Here is a 15,439-nt window from a genome sequence, read left to right on the forward strand (position 1 = left end):
ACTGATCTGCTGTTTAATCTTTAAATGCAGATGAACATGAAAAAGGCTAGAAAGTATGTTTCAGTACCTAATATGCCTTGCTTACACCTCCAACAAAGAGCATTTACATTGGGGAACATCTTTTTTAATCTCTAAAGTTTAAAGAAAATAATTGTGAAGATACTTCCACGCAAATATTCTAAAATAATACAATTAAGTAGCACATCTAAACATTGCACAAATCATCTCTCGTGATAATATCAATGTTTAGTTCCATTAGCTGTGACCACGCTTCCCTCAGCTTTTCCTTCATTATGTAGAGCTTCTTTAGCACTTTATACATACTACTAACCAACCTCCCTGTAAATGTGGCGTAATAATGACACAATTTGTGTTGGAAGCATCCTTTGACAAATCTTTTAGCCATATATATTTTAGCCATATATATTGAGCTACATTAATCAGTCCTTCATATTCCATTCATAAAAACCCTGGTGTCAAAAGCTTTCTGTTATATCTGGCCCAAGTTCATAAGTCCTCATTTCATTTTAATTGATCCCAGAGATTTTATTTTGTTTTCTTATCTCCAATGCAACTGCATACCTCTTTTGGTATCACCATCCTATTGTCACCTGTAGGTAACAAGTAATGTACCTAAGGTGCAGACACTTGTTTCTTTACTAGATTACTCTGCATCAAGACCTACCAACAGCATGGTATTTTCTTACATTCTGTTTCTCTCTGGGTCATACTTGTTCTATTAATGTGCCAAATGTTTGCTTCCCCTCCGCAAAACCACATTGATCCATATCTATCAATTTTGGAAATACCTTTGTTATTCTTTTAGACACTATAGACATAAACACTTTATAATCCTGGTTTAAAATTGAAACGGGTCTATATGAAGTTAGGCCTGCTGGGTCTTTTGCTGTCTTTAGGTATTATAACAACCACAGCTTTCTTCCAAGATGTTAGTGTTTATCCTCCTTATAAAATACTGTTATATAAAACTTTCCAGGTCTTTAGCACTCTTTCTTGATTTCCACATTTCCCTGCTTTATACAAATTTTAATAAAATTTCAGAAATATTTCTAATACCTCTATAGGATGTCTGGTTATTTTTCTTCTCCCTAAGTTTGTGAACAACCCTTTCTGATTTCTATTACCTAAGTCATTGTGCTAAAAGTTTTTGTGCTCTGGAGTTATTGTCAGTAAAATTTGCTTAACAGTAATTTTTTTAGACTTATGCATATTATCCTGATACTCCCTTATTTTCCCTTTAACACTCTACAGTTGCTCTTCTTGTTTTGTGAGAGTCCACTTATTGGGCAATACTTCAACCTTTGTCCACCCCTCTGTAGAATTCCTATGATTTCTAAACCAATCTCTTGTTCTTTTATTTCTACCTTAGTTTTATACTCCATGTTCACTTTATCCCACTCACTAGCTATAACTTCTAAAGAAGTTTCTATCTTCCCTAATAACTCTTGAATAATTTCGACTACCCATTCCTTAAATTCCTTTTTTTTAACATGTAGGTAGAAAAGTGTCAGTGTCTCATTTTGACTTCATTACGCTGGATTTTTATCTCAGTTTTTTATTTGTGCATGATCTGAAATAGTTATGGGATGTATGTCAAAGCTTTCAACTAAATGCACATGTTCATGTGAAATATAATTTCTATATTGTCTAGCCCAATTATTGTTCCTTAGGAAATAATATGTAAATTCTCTCCAAGTTCCTACTACTGAATTCCCATCTTCTGTTCCAAATATTTTTATAAATTTCTTCAGAAATCTATCTAGTGTTGTTATATTTTCCTTTTTAGGGCCCTCAGATATATCCTCACTGTTGCAAATCAAATTCCAGTCTCCACCTATAAGTAATATTGAGTACTGAAAGTGAATTATTTTCCCAAAAATTTCTTAAGCTCCATAAATAGCATTTTTTGGTGGAATATAAATGCATGCCAGTGTAATCCTCCTCTCTTACCCTTATCATCTTTTTTTCCTCTTCTATCACTATTGGAGCTCCTCTAGCAATTAGTATAATCATTCCCCTTTTCCATTTGTCCCTGATATTTCACTGAATATCCATCCTGAAATCCTTTCTTTATCAAATTTACATGCTCATTTCTTTCCAAATGTGTCTCCTGCAGCACTACTATTTCTTAATATAATTCAGTACTCTTTCCATTTTGTCTATACTTCTTAGGCCATTCACATTGCAAAATAATATGGATGGCACAGCCATTATGATAAGAAGTTATTGTTCCCCTGTTTTACATGACTTTTCTGAATATGTATTTCCAGCTTGTGAATTACAGATCAGAATTATACTCTTGATTATTTTCATTATTTTTGGTTCCCAGAAAGACTGGGAACTTGAGACCCACTCTAAATATCAGCTAGATCAGTATTTTCACAGGAAGGCAAAATGTTCTTTGTTGTTGCACTTCAGTCCATTTTCCCTTTCCCTTGCAGAGATAACTGGCTGTCATCCTTGTATCTTTAAAGTACTTTGTCATCAATATAACAGAAGCAGCTGGCTCTGTGAAATAGAAGGATAAAACTGCGACTATGACCCAGACAGCCCAAGTTCACTTAGTGGCTTGAGTGCTGTAAGACCTAAACTGGGGAGGCTACTGCTGTCTTGCTTCAGGGAGGAGGCACCAGTAGTCTGGTGGCTATTTTGCTGCATGCAAGTGCAGGGAAATTTGTAATGCAACACAGGCTAGTTTCTCATACAGTAAGAATATATGTATGAATGTATTTTATTTTTTTTTTCTTTTGATTCCCATGCCTGAAAAACATCTGCCCTCCCTATTATCTAGTTGGTCGATTTGTTACTTTTACTACAGCGAGAGCCAAGTGTAAGAGGAGGCATCACTAAGACAGTCATCTAGTTTATATTTTCAGATTTTTAAGCCCTACCTCCTGTGCATAATCATTCACATTTAAGGGGTTGGCATACAATGGGTCTTTGTGATACAGTCAGACCACACTAACTGTCCCTGTCCCCACTGTAGACAAGCACCTCCATGTGATCTGCAGTGTCCACAGTGATTCTATTGTGGAATGTGTGTTCATGAGTACCCACACCTCATCTACCCCAAAGAGATGCAGTCAGGCTTAAGCCTCATCATTCCTGTCCTTCCCCACACCAACTTCTAGATTGCCTGTGTCAAAGTTAGGGATTTATCCCTTTATGTCAGGAACTGGCAAGAATGCATTTATTGAATAACTTAGAACAATACTGTCACAGGACCAGAAAAACAACAGCCTTTATAAAGGAATGCTATACAACATGGTAGCTCAATCTAGATGTGCAAGTACTTTTAGTGTTAATGTCAAAGAACGGTCAGCCTGTGACGAAAGATTGGAACACTATTGTGAAACTGACAATGAAGGTGGCAGAAAAATTTCCACATTACCAAATGCAGTAGGTGTCAAAACATGTTTATGAACAGAAGCAGAGAAACCTGAATCAATTAATTTATAGAAATTTCAGAGACTTAACATTTCTTAAGCTGTAGACCATGAGTAACTGCAGATGGCTATAGCAATTAAAGGTCAGATCTAAGTACAGTTGTTTCTTCATTTTTTTGCCATCAAATTATTAACTATATTACAAAGACAGATGATAATATAATGTTCAACCATCAACAAGGAGTATAAACTGGATTTTAAAATAAATTCTAAAATCCATCTCAGTTATTTCCTGTTTTTGCAATCCCAGTACTACCACCTTTATATACATTTCCAAGCCTGTCTGGTACACCCTCTTAACTCCCTATAATATACAGTATACTTTCTTAGGTGGACATGGCAGCTGCTAATTCCTGATCCCAGTAGTGGCACTTGGCCTTTATTTTGTCGCTTTTTATATATCCTTAGCAATTTTTACCTCAGATCTTCTTATCTCTGTCCTCATTTCCCTAACTTCAGCTATTCTCAACTTCCATTTTCTTGTTACACAATTATTTGGGGCCAGCATAAGGAGAGAGACCAATATCCCTTCACTTGCTGTAAACCCCAATCAAAACTACAACTTAACAAGTATAGCTCCTTGGTTAAGTTAACTCTTTCTTAACTCTTCCTGGAAGTATGACATCTAAAATGCCTTGCAATGCCTCTTTATATTCCCTGAGAATGGGACAGTCTCAAAAACTATGATCCCAGTTCTCCTCAATCTCCTTCTTACATCTTCAACATTTACTTGATGTCCTTAAAAATATCCTGCTAATTCTAATTGGAGTATAAAAATACGTACGCATGCACATCCACCCAAATATTTTGAACTGCATGGATATAGTTGCATACCTACTAGTGTCACATACCTTACTCCATTGCTTCTGCAAAAACTCATCACGTTAGCCTCCACCTTCCTAGCTTCCACCATAAATGTAAGCTTGAGGGGCTCACACAATGCTCTTCTATACCTTACTCTTTGTTGATGCTGTGCTAATAAAACCTGAAAGGGGAGAAAATGCCAATCAGCCAGCCTACATAGTTACTTTGTTTCATCCCATGTTAGTAAATTACTCTCTTCCCCTAATTGCTCCAAATAACAGGCTCCAGTCCTAACTTTTCCATCTTTCAGTGTTTGCTCTCAACCTCTCATAGGAAGGTACTAGGCTATTGGCCCTAGGGCCTATATAAGCCTAGCCAAAAAGGTACCCTGGCTTTTGCCACTCAAGAAAATTATTTTCCTGTGCCCCTGTCGAGCAGAGCCACAGAGTTGATCCCCAGGGTGAATTTCCTATTTCCCATCCAGTCATCAAGATTATTCTTGAAAGTGCTAATGAGGAGCTTTGTTTGTTATAGATAGGTAGTTTGTTCCAGAGTATGGGAAGACTCTGCGACAGGAATCTATCCCTCTAGCATGTTCTGTTTATTGTGGTGACAAGGTTTAGGTCCCTAGAGTGTGTAGCTTGGAGGGACTGTGATTTCTTTAAGTGGAGCATGTCCAACAGCTGTGGGTTTGACATAGCTTTATATGTTAGGCATAGATTGCCTCTGAGTAGGCGATATGTGACGGAGTAAAACTGAAGTTTTCTGAGACGGTCTGCATAGGGTATGTGTTTGAGGTGGTAATCCTCTTTGTGAGGTATTTCTGCGGCCTTTCCAGTTGTTGTTGTAGATGTCTTGTGAGGTATATACCAAAAGGGGTGTTGTACTCTATAATGAGTCTAATGAGTGATGAGTAGAGGAGAACAATGACCTCTTTTTTCCTGGTTGACAAACCTTTTGTGATGAAGTGTGTCACGTAGAAAGATTTCCTGACTACTTTGGCGATGTGATTATCAAAGGAGAGACTACTGTCCACGTGTCCCAAGGTCTCATCACATATTCGGTGTTAAGTAGACTACCACCTATGTGGTAGCTCATGGTTACAAAGTTTTTACCAAAGGGGATGACAATGCACATTTTGGCACTGAGCTTGAGGCCATGGCTTTGACACCAGGAATCTGTCTCAGTGAGACCCTTTTGTAGGATGTCCACATCATTAGGAGTTTTGATTATGGCTCCTAGTTTGCAGTCATCTGTGCACTTCATTAGCCAAAGGTCTTCTGTATTAGCCTGTACTTCAGAAAAGGAGATACCAAACAGGAGTGGACCCAGGACTGAACCCTGGGGTACTCCACTTGTCACTAGTCTGAAGACAGATTTGGAGTCTGCTACTTTCAGAGTGTGGGTTCCGTCAGTGAGCCAGTTGGCAACCCATATTGAGACATAAGGATTTCTGAGGAAGTCTTTGGGACGAATAGCGAATATTAAATTTTAACTATGTTAAAAACCTTTCCAGTTTCTCTGGTGCCTTTCTTGGTAGTTTCTGTGGGATTTATACCTAGTTTAGTGAGTTGATCTATAATTCCAGATTGGGTGATGGTGTCAAAAGCTTTGGCGAGATCTAGATAGGCTGTGTGAACCACCTTACCCTCGTCTACAGCTTTGGTGACTGCTTCAAAGAAGTCTATCAGGTTTAGGAGACATGATCTGCCTTTTACAAACCTGCACTGGATGGGGTCCAGAGTTTGGAAATTACCAGTGTCTTTTTTGGAAATTACCAGTGTCTTTGTTTATAAGTTCCATGATGATACGTTCCATGGCCTTGCAGACCAGCCTCGTTAGGCTAATGGTGGGGTAGTTCCCAGGGCCCATGGTGGCTCCCCCTTTATGGAGTGGGATAACTATCACTGTGTGCCATTCAGTGGGCACAAAGCCTGAGGTGAGCAGTGATTGAACATGGTGCTTAGGTGGGGTGCCAGTTTATTCTGTAGTTCATGTAGAACACAGCCTGGGATGCTGTTAGGTGCCATGGATGCTGTGTTCTTGGCTTTGGAGAGTGTGGTTTTTACCTGTGCAGCTGTGACTACAAGAACTTTGCATTCATCTGGTATAGAGATGGGCCCATTAGGGGTTGAAAGGGGGGGGTAAAGTTAGCACTGAACCTATCTGCCAGGATGTTGGCAATATCAGTTGGTTCTGTATATTTAGTGCCATTCTACTGTAACTGAGAGCAGATCTGAGTGTTGCCATTGAGATTCTTGACATAGCTATAGAATGTGTTGTGGTTGTCTTTAGAATTGGTGGCGATTTTGTTTTCATAACTAGCTTTGGAGGATTTTATGAGGGATCTCAGCTTCTTACTGAGGCTGACCAGGGAGTTCCTCCAATCACGGGATTTTACTCTTTTTTACAACAGTTTCTTTCTTCTGTTGTAGAGTTTGTTTATGACAGGGGACCACCAGAATGACTTACTTTTTTGGAGGATAACATCTTGGTTCTGTTATGGATAGCCTGATCCATGCTCTTGTGTAAGTGCTTATAAAGTGCATTTGTGTAGGATTCAGCAGTCATACCTCTATTGTCTGTCTGCATGGGTGTCGTGAAGTTTGCCACTTCTGTCTTAAGTGTAAAGTTGGCTTTGGAGACATTTTTTATGGTGGTTTCCTTAATGGGGCATGGGGGCAGGATGTGGATGTCTAGGGTGATTAGCTTGTGGTCAGATCTGACCAACAAGAAATTGACCTCTGGTGTGGAACACCAGTCGCCCATGTTGGTAATGACCAGGTCTAGGATATTGCTGCCCCTGGTGGGGGTGTGTATAAGTTGATCCAAGGCGTTGGAATTTATGAATTCCAGAAAATGTTGAGCAAAAGAGTTGGTACATGAGTAGTTTTCCCAGTTAATGGTGGGGCAGTTGAAATCGTCCATTATTAGGGTGTTGGATTGTACCCTAATATTTTCCAGTGTATCAAGAAATGAGGAGTGGGAATCCTGGGGCATGGTGGGGGATCTGTAGCAAGTTACAATTTGGATTGCGGTCTTGCCCAGAGTTAGTTGCACTTGGATAATCTTGGATGCATTATGCGGAGCAACTAGCTCGGAGGTGTGGATATCCTTAATGAATATGGACACGCCTCTGCCTTTAATGTTTCAGTTCAGGTTAGGTGGCTGAAAGGTGTGGTATGAATTATAGCCTGGTAATGCAGGGGTGCTCTTTGGAGCCTTGAACCACATCTCTGTCACTGCACAGATGTCGATGTTCTCCATTTTAAGGAGTGCCTCGAGTCAATGCATTTTGAGGTTTAGACTTCTGGCATTGAGTAGCATTACCCTCAGATTTTGCTTGCTTGTACCTGTTACGGTGGTGAATTTGTCATTTGAACCTTGCCTAAAAAAGGCACTATAGGGGTGGCAAGAGCCTTAGCTAGTATCCGGCATCCCAAGGATGACAGTTGCAGGCCATCTCTGACAAAACATTGTGGTCTGTATATCATGTCATTCCAGGCAGACAGATACTGGATCCCCTTAGAATGACACCAGAAGCTTAGCCAATTCTTGAAGTCAATCATTTTGTCCTTGTACTGTGGTATCAGTCTGGGTGATGGCAGGATGCTACTCAGGGCTAGGGTCATCCCTGCCTGGGCTACAAGATCGGAGAGCTCCTCCATGTCTCTTTTTATGTAGGCCCAGGAGGTACGTCTCAGGACATTCACACCAACATGGACAATGACAGAGTCATATTTGTACTTGTTGTGGAATGACCTGAGTGTGTGCATTATGTGGTGGATCCTGGCACCCTACAGTAACTTTCTCCTTGTTTAGCCTGGTGAGTGGAATATCAGTGTGCCTGACTAGTCACATATGACTAGAGTGTTGGGTACATCACTATGCCTTATGGGCTGTCGTTGAGTGGCACACTGAGTTTGTGGGCTATGTGTCATTTGGCTTGTGTTGGGGGGTGGAGGTTGCTTGCGTTTCTGCTTTGGAGGTCTATGTTGCTTGAGCAAGTTTTTATTGAGAGCCTCCATGAATGTAGGTGTGTGTTTTGGTGGTTTAGGTTTTGAGGGACTATGTGATGAGTGTGGTGTGGTGCAAGTGTTTACCTTCTCCTCTTGACTGTCTAGTCCAGTCTTGGATGAAGAGAGCTTTACTTCCACTTTGGCTATATAAGTGCATCTCTCACAGGTTGTAGTGTTGGGTGGTAGGAGGAGAGGGTTATCTGTGCACATGAGGCAATTGCTGTATTGCCCCAAGATGCCCAGATTCATCAGGTAGACAGTAGAAAACACTGGGAGCTGACCCTTAGACATGCCTGGATAAGTGCTTATTTATTAAATACTAAAAAATGTTTTCCTCTAGACAAGTGAGGAAAGGTAAGTGCTGTAGTAATTTGTAGCTTATTTAGTGCTTACAACGAGTTCTGGACAAGTGTTGAGCTCAAAGAAACAGATTTGAGTGCTAAAACTAAAAAAACTGGCTAGTTCTAAGGGAAAACTGATCTCCTTTGTTGTCTAGTTTAAGTACCCTGTTGGGTACACTTCCTTTCTCCAGCCTCTACACTTCTTACTCTCCGAGTGTCTTACCACTAGCTTAGCAACATAGCATGAGACTGAATCATTATTATCTAGATACTCTAACCATTTTCAGAATCCCAGTCTTCTTTCAATATTCTCCTGGGCTTCTTCCCGTAAGATAATTTATTTTCATTTAGAGTTATAGCCCTGCATTAAATATACTAGTCTTAACTGTACTGCCTTGTAATATCCCTTAAGACTAACAAGTGCCAACCCTCCTTGCTGCCATGGTAACATAAACCTCTTCCACCTTACCCTGGACCTTTGCCTGTACCATATGAAATTCTTTAAAATCCTGTCAAGAGAGATCCAGAACTCCTCTCCTAGGGCAAACTGATATGACTGAGCAATGTGCAACACCAAAGGAACCAAAGCATATTTATAAGCTAGATTTTAATATTCAAATCCATTTCATTGAGTTGTTTATTGTCATCTCCATTTGATCCTGTGACACATTTTACAAGAGTTTTTGTTTTAATGAAAACTCTCAGACAAAAAATACACATCCCAAACACCCCCATAACCTATTAACGTAAAACAAACATGCAAAACTATGTACATCTTCAAATAATGAAGTTTATCCCTCCTGATAATAACAAGGCAGCTGCACATACAGGCATTACCTAACCTAAAATTTAGGTTATCCATGCTATAACACATGTTACAGCCTGTTCTTCTACTTACACTAATTGCTGCCTGTTCTTGTGTTATATTTATTCCCCTTCCACATGTAAAAAACAGCTTGTACGATTTCAGAAAACATGAATTTATAGCCTTAAAAAGTGTTCTGGTTTTTATTCCCTATCCCTGTAGTCAGTTTGTCTCCATGGATACATAAGAAAAAATGTTCTGCTACAGACTTCTCAACTCGCACTAAACATTTATTTGCTAAAGGAAAATTTTCACTACAGTCAGTGTTCCCTCATTTACTTGCTTATCTAAAAATATTAAATTAAGACAAGGGCATTAATCCAGACATTCACTTATGTAAAAGTAAGAGAAATATCAACTTTACATATATTATAATCTGTGCCCTTTTACACCCCATTCCCCAGCTCAGCAACCCAAGGTTACAGCATATTAACTTAAAAATGCTTTTGTCTAGCCTTTCTTCTCTTTTTGCATTGTAATACTAGCATTTCTTAAAACTACAAAAGAAGAAAAAGGCACTTGTTTACTTTAGTAACTTTATCACATACAACAGTAACTGAAAATGCTTTACTATACAATATGCAATTTATGTCATGAAATCTTTTATACAAATACTGTTAAGAACAAAAATTGTTTTACCTACAGTTACTTTTTTCTTTTCCTTTCAGTATCCTTCCAAACATTAATGACATGAAATGGGCTATACTCTCTTCAGTCCCTGACAAATTAAAGTCAACAAAAGTCTAGTCTTTCCACTTTTTCCTTGTAAAGCTATACTTTTCACATTTATATACTAATTTCAGTGTTGCTGGTCTTCTTCCTGATTATTTCCATCTTCCAGCACCAGACTCCAGTTCAAATCCAAGGTGCTCCTGATTCTTCTAATCAACTTTTGTACTTATTTTCTGTCTCTCAAGCATCTTCCATTTGAACATTGGAAATGTTTCACTGGTAAAGTCTATCTATGAAGCACAAGAGATGCAGAAAAAACTGAAATTGTAAAAAACAAAAGAAACAGCCATGTTCATTCAAAGTTTTAATAAATTCACCTCTAGCGCCTCACCAATCAAATGCCTTCCAGGAGTACAAACTTCAAAGCACTCATGCAGTGTATATGTACAAAACTCCACACTATAAAACAACAAATCAATTAATCAATTAAATAATCCAATCCAATCAAATCAAAGTTTCCTCGTGCATTCAGTATTCAGACCATAAGGGTTCAAAGTATTATATTTTAAAATGTATATAACTTCTTTGTATAATAATTTTCTTTTTATATCAAAAGCAGCAATGTCACACATAACTTGTTCTGAAATAGTCACCCTTAAGAATTCAGGATTACTATTGTGGAAAGTTTTAAAATGAATAGCTAAAGGACTAGTTTCCTTTTTTATCTCTAATGTGCTCCTGTAGTCTATTCTTAAAAGTTCTTTTAGTTTCCTCTATGTAAAAAAGACTACAGGAGCACCTCAAAGCATAAATTACACCCTCTGTTTGACAACAGTATTGGCCATTTCGAAAAGCCGAAAGAAGAACAACTGGCCATTCGGATGGAAACAAATGCCATTAATGTGTGTAAAATAATTCACCACATAACTACACACTGAGCACTTCTTACAACTACTAGTTCCCTTAAGTTGTATTTCTTTATATAGATTTCTATAGGTCTAATAAATCTACTATGAACTATGATATCCTGGATATTTCTACCCCTTTTATATGAAAAAGTAAGATTTTCACAGCATCTTCCATTTGAACATTGGAAAAGGTTTCACTGGTAAAGTCTCTCTCTGAGCTTTATTATTAGAAGAATGAGAAGTACAGTCTCCTTCTGTTTGTTGGCTCAGTTTTCATTGGACAAACATTTGTATTTCCTCTGTAGCCTGTTCTGGATCAAAATGACTTTGATCCTCTAGAAAAAAAAATATTCTGAAGACAGCTGGATACAGCAGCTTGAATTTGTCACCAAACTCCTGAGATTCCCCTGATTGCTGGGGTAAATTTGCTTCTCTTCTGCCTGTTTGGCGAATAATCATTTTCCACAAACACTATACTGCCTCCAGTTCTTAATACTTTGCCCTAATGCCACATTTTTTCAGGATCAACTCTTTCTGCTGGTTTGAATGCATCTTTACTAATTCAGGTCTTGGCTGCTGTCTCATATCCAGGTTTGATGTGTACACATGATGTGCCCTTTCATTTAACAAATTGTACTGTGGCATGCAACCCCAGTTGCTTATTTGTGCTTTCATAAAATTAATACATCCTGTTCCTTCCAGTTTCTCTAGTACAGCAGAAAATCTCAGGTTTTCCCTACATGCTCTACCCTCTTACTCTACCATTTTTGAAACAGTCTCATACTTAGCCAGCCTTCCCTTTATTTTGACCTATGATTTTCACAGTTTTATCAGTTCGTCTGAATTGCTGTTTAAGGCTTCTTCCATTTTCTAGCCTTTTATTATTTGAATCAATATAATCCTTCAATGTTTCATTTATTTTAAACAGCTCTGAGCAGATTTGATTTATTTTTTCCTCTAGAATACTGGAAGCCATCTCTTGCACCAGAGCTGGAGCTTGAACTGCTTTTTGCTGAACAGCTGCAGGATTCTTCCCAATCAGTGTTTTCTGTTCACTTTTTCTATCTGATTTTCTTTCAGCCTATTTAAGTTTCTTCTTTGCTGGCATCCGGGCAGTGTACTTACTAACCGGAAACTGAATTTACTAAAAGTGGCAGAGATATTGGCCCTTATCTCTGTTTCTTTTTTCACACCGGCAGAGCTGAAATTAAGCTGTTAATCAGTGTGCAGCCATCTTGGAAGTCCCAACCAGAACTGCTCTTTGATTCTTGAGTGTTTTATTTATTTATTTATTTTGTGAGAATATATCTAACCCATTGTTTATTACACTTTCTTCACATCTCCTCACACTTACTAACTCCAACTGGCAAATTAAAGTATTTTCTTCTTCTTCCAACTCCCATTGAGGCACTCAGGGCATGCAGACTAAGCCACCACCTTACTAGAAGTCCCAAATGTACAGTTGATTTTGTGGTATAGTTGTGCAATCTGGATTTCAGAAGGGGGGACTGAGAGAAATTTTAAGAGAAAGGCTTGTATGTAGTGTATATGATGAACATACACAAGAAAGAATACTGTCTATGGAAGATCTAATATTAGACAAAGAACTAAATATAATCATCTTTATGGAAGCAGCTGCAAAACTGCTGCTGAGCTGTGGCAGGATTATTGTACCATTAATAAGGTAACTAGTAAATAAACACATAATCAAGCTTTCACTGGAAAGTACAGTTGTGTAAAATCTTACCATAACAGTAGATGTCCTTCTCTTCAGTGTTGCATTATTCTCCAGCTTGGTCAAAGTCTGCCTAGTATACCAAAGCCTTTAGATCTTGTGTGCACCATACATCACATGTATGCTCCCCATTCAGGATATAGGGCATAAAGGGGATGCATGGATGGAGTAACCCAGAATGGAATTACCTCAGTAAAGAACAGTCCCCATAGGACAAAAGAGGCTATGCACACCCAGAAGGAGAAAATAAAGATGGAAAAGGAAGACCCTCGACCAGGAGGGAAATGAAAACAAAGCCCAAAAGAAAAAAAACAGGAAGGAGGGAGGGTGTGAATACTGCAACAGTTGAAGAGAACATCTACTGTTATGGTAAGTTTTTTACACAACTGCACTATGTCCTTCTATATCAGTGTTGCAGTACTCTTTACTGTAGGGAGTGCACAAAGACTCAAAAAAGGATTGGGAGGTCGAAGGCTGGGAAGAGCCCTCAATAAACCCATGCAGAATGGCTCTAGAAAAACCTGCTCTGGCCCTAGAAACCATATTCAGTTTATAATGCTTAGTAAATGTATGTATTGAAGACCAAGCAGCAGCCTCAAGGATAGAACTGGTGTCCAACCCCTTGAAGAAAGCACCAGAAGAGGCAACAGCCCCAATGGAGTGAGCTCTAACGGACACAGATAGATTTTCACAAATGAAAATAATAACAGGAGAAAATGGTTTGTTTATAAACAGCCAAACCCAGTATCTTGGGAGGATGAAAAGAAACAAAAAGCTGGTCAGACTTATGAATGATGGCCTTAGTTTTATCAAAATAATATCTCAGCTCTCAGGGAAAATCCATAGTATGTAGGACCTTCTCACTAGCAGACTGAGGAGAAGGAAAAATGGAAGGGAGTTGTACTGCCTGATTTAAAGACAACTCATTAACCACCTTGGGCATAAAAGAAGGATTAGTATGAAGGGACACCCCGTCCCTGTGAAAAATACAAAAAAGAGGGATGGCCACGAGGGCGTGAAGCTCAGAAACTCTGAGAGCAAATGTAAGAAGAAGCAATAAGACAGTCTTGCAGGTACAATTTTGCAGAGAAGCTAAACCTATAGGCTCAAATGAGACTCACTCAATTTCTCGAAAACAAAATTAAGGTCCTACGATGGAGAAATAGGCTTCCTAGGGAGCCTAAGATGCAGGAAGCCTTTAAGAAACTGTTTTGCCTCAAAGTGAGAAACCAATGGAAGATTCAAGGGAAATAGGCAGAAATAGCTGACAAATGCGCCTTTATAGAAGAACAGTCCAAACAAGACTGGAGCAACTCACGGGAATAGGAGAGAATGAAATGCCCCCCCACTGAAAAGGGGTCCTGGTTATGAGCATGACACCAGACAGAAAATCTCTTCCATTTGGACATACAAGACTTTATGGTTGCTGTTTTGCTTGTCTTCTGTAAAACCCTGCACAGGTCCCCAAAAATGAGATACCTAAAAGGGATCAAAACCCTATCACCTACAGTGTCAGTTGAAGAGTGGACAAATGAAGATGGATGAGAGACCCCTTGTCCTGTGTGAGGAAGTCTAACTGGTGAGGTAACTTGTGGTGATTGCCCCTGGCCAGATGAATTAACAGGGGGGAAACAGTGCTGTCTTGACCAAAATGGAGTCACTAGCAAGATTTTTGGGAAGTCCAGCTGAATCTTCTGGAGGACTCTTGGAAGTAGGGGAAGAGGAAGCTATAGAGAAACATCCCTTTCCAAGGAAAAGAAAGGGCATCTGTCTTCCACATCAGATAGCATGTCACTCTGGATCAGAAAAAGGGGAGCTGCCTGTTCATAGCAGAAGCAAAAAGATCTACCCGAGGAATACCCAATCCTAGGAACTATGTGCGGAAACATATCTCTGTGAAGCATCCATTCATGAGCCTGTGTTTTGGACCTGCCCAATGCATCTGCCACTAGATTGTGCTCTGAGAGAATATACACTACCTTAACTGATAACTGAGAGACAGATCCCAGGCCTGCAGAGCCAGCCTGCAGAGAAGATAAGACATTGTGCCCTCTACTTTTTGAAATACCACATCACTATAGTGTCCATGTAAACCTTTAGAGGGCCTGGAGATAGCATGGGGTGAAAAGCCTTGAAGGGCCAGAATCAGGGCTGTCATCTCTTTGATGTTGATATGGTCTGCCTTCTGAAGGGGAGGCCAAAGACCTTGAACTTTCAGATCAGTACAGGAAGTCCCCCAGCCCATGTTTGAAGCATAGGTGAACAGTTCTTGAGAAGGAACCGGAGGCTAAAAATGCAAGCCTGGGTTGAGGTAAGTTGCCGAATCTACCACCTGAATTCCCACTTCAGACAAGGAATGAGAGGCACTCTGAAATCCAGAGGTTGGCAATGCTGAAGCCAAACTGACTTGATGTAGCATTGGAGATTCTACATGTGCAGTCTGGTAACAGGGAGCATTGGAATAGAAGAGGCCATGAATCCCAGGGCTTGAAGAAATTCTCTGGCTGAAATAGCAGGCAGAGGAAGAAGAGACTGAAAGAAAGCTGTTAAGGACAGAACTTTTGGAAGGTGGAAGACAGGCCAACATAGGCACTGTATGAATCTTGCAACTCAGAAACACATGATCTT

The sequence above is a fragment of the Protopterus annectens genome, chromosome 13.part0 (assembly GCF_019279795.1).
Source record: "Protopterus annectens isolate FY-2018-M chromosome 13.part0, PAN1.0, whole genome shotgun sequence".
Classification (NCBI taxonomy): domain Eukaryota; kingdom Metazoa; phylum Chordata; order Ceratodontiformes; family Protopteridae; genus Protopterus; species Protopterus annectens.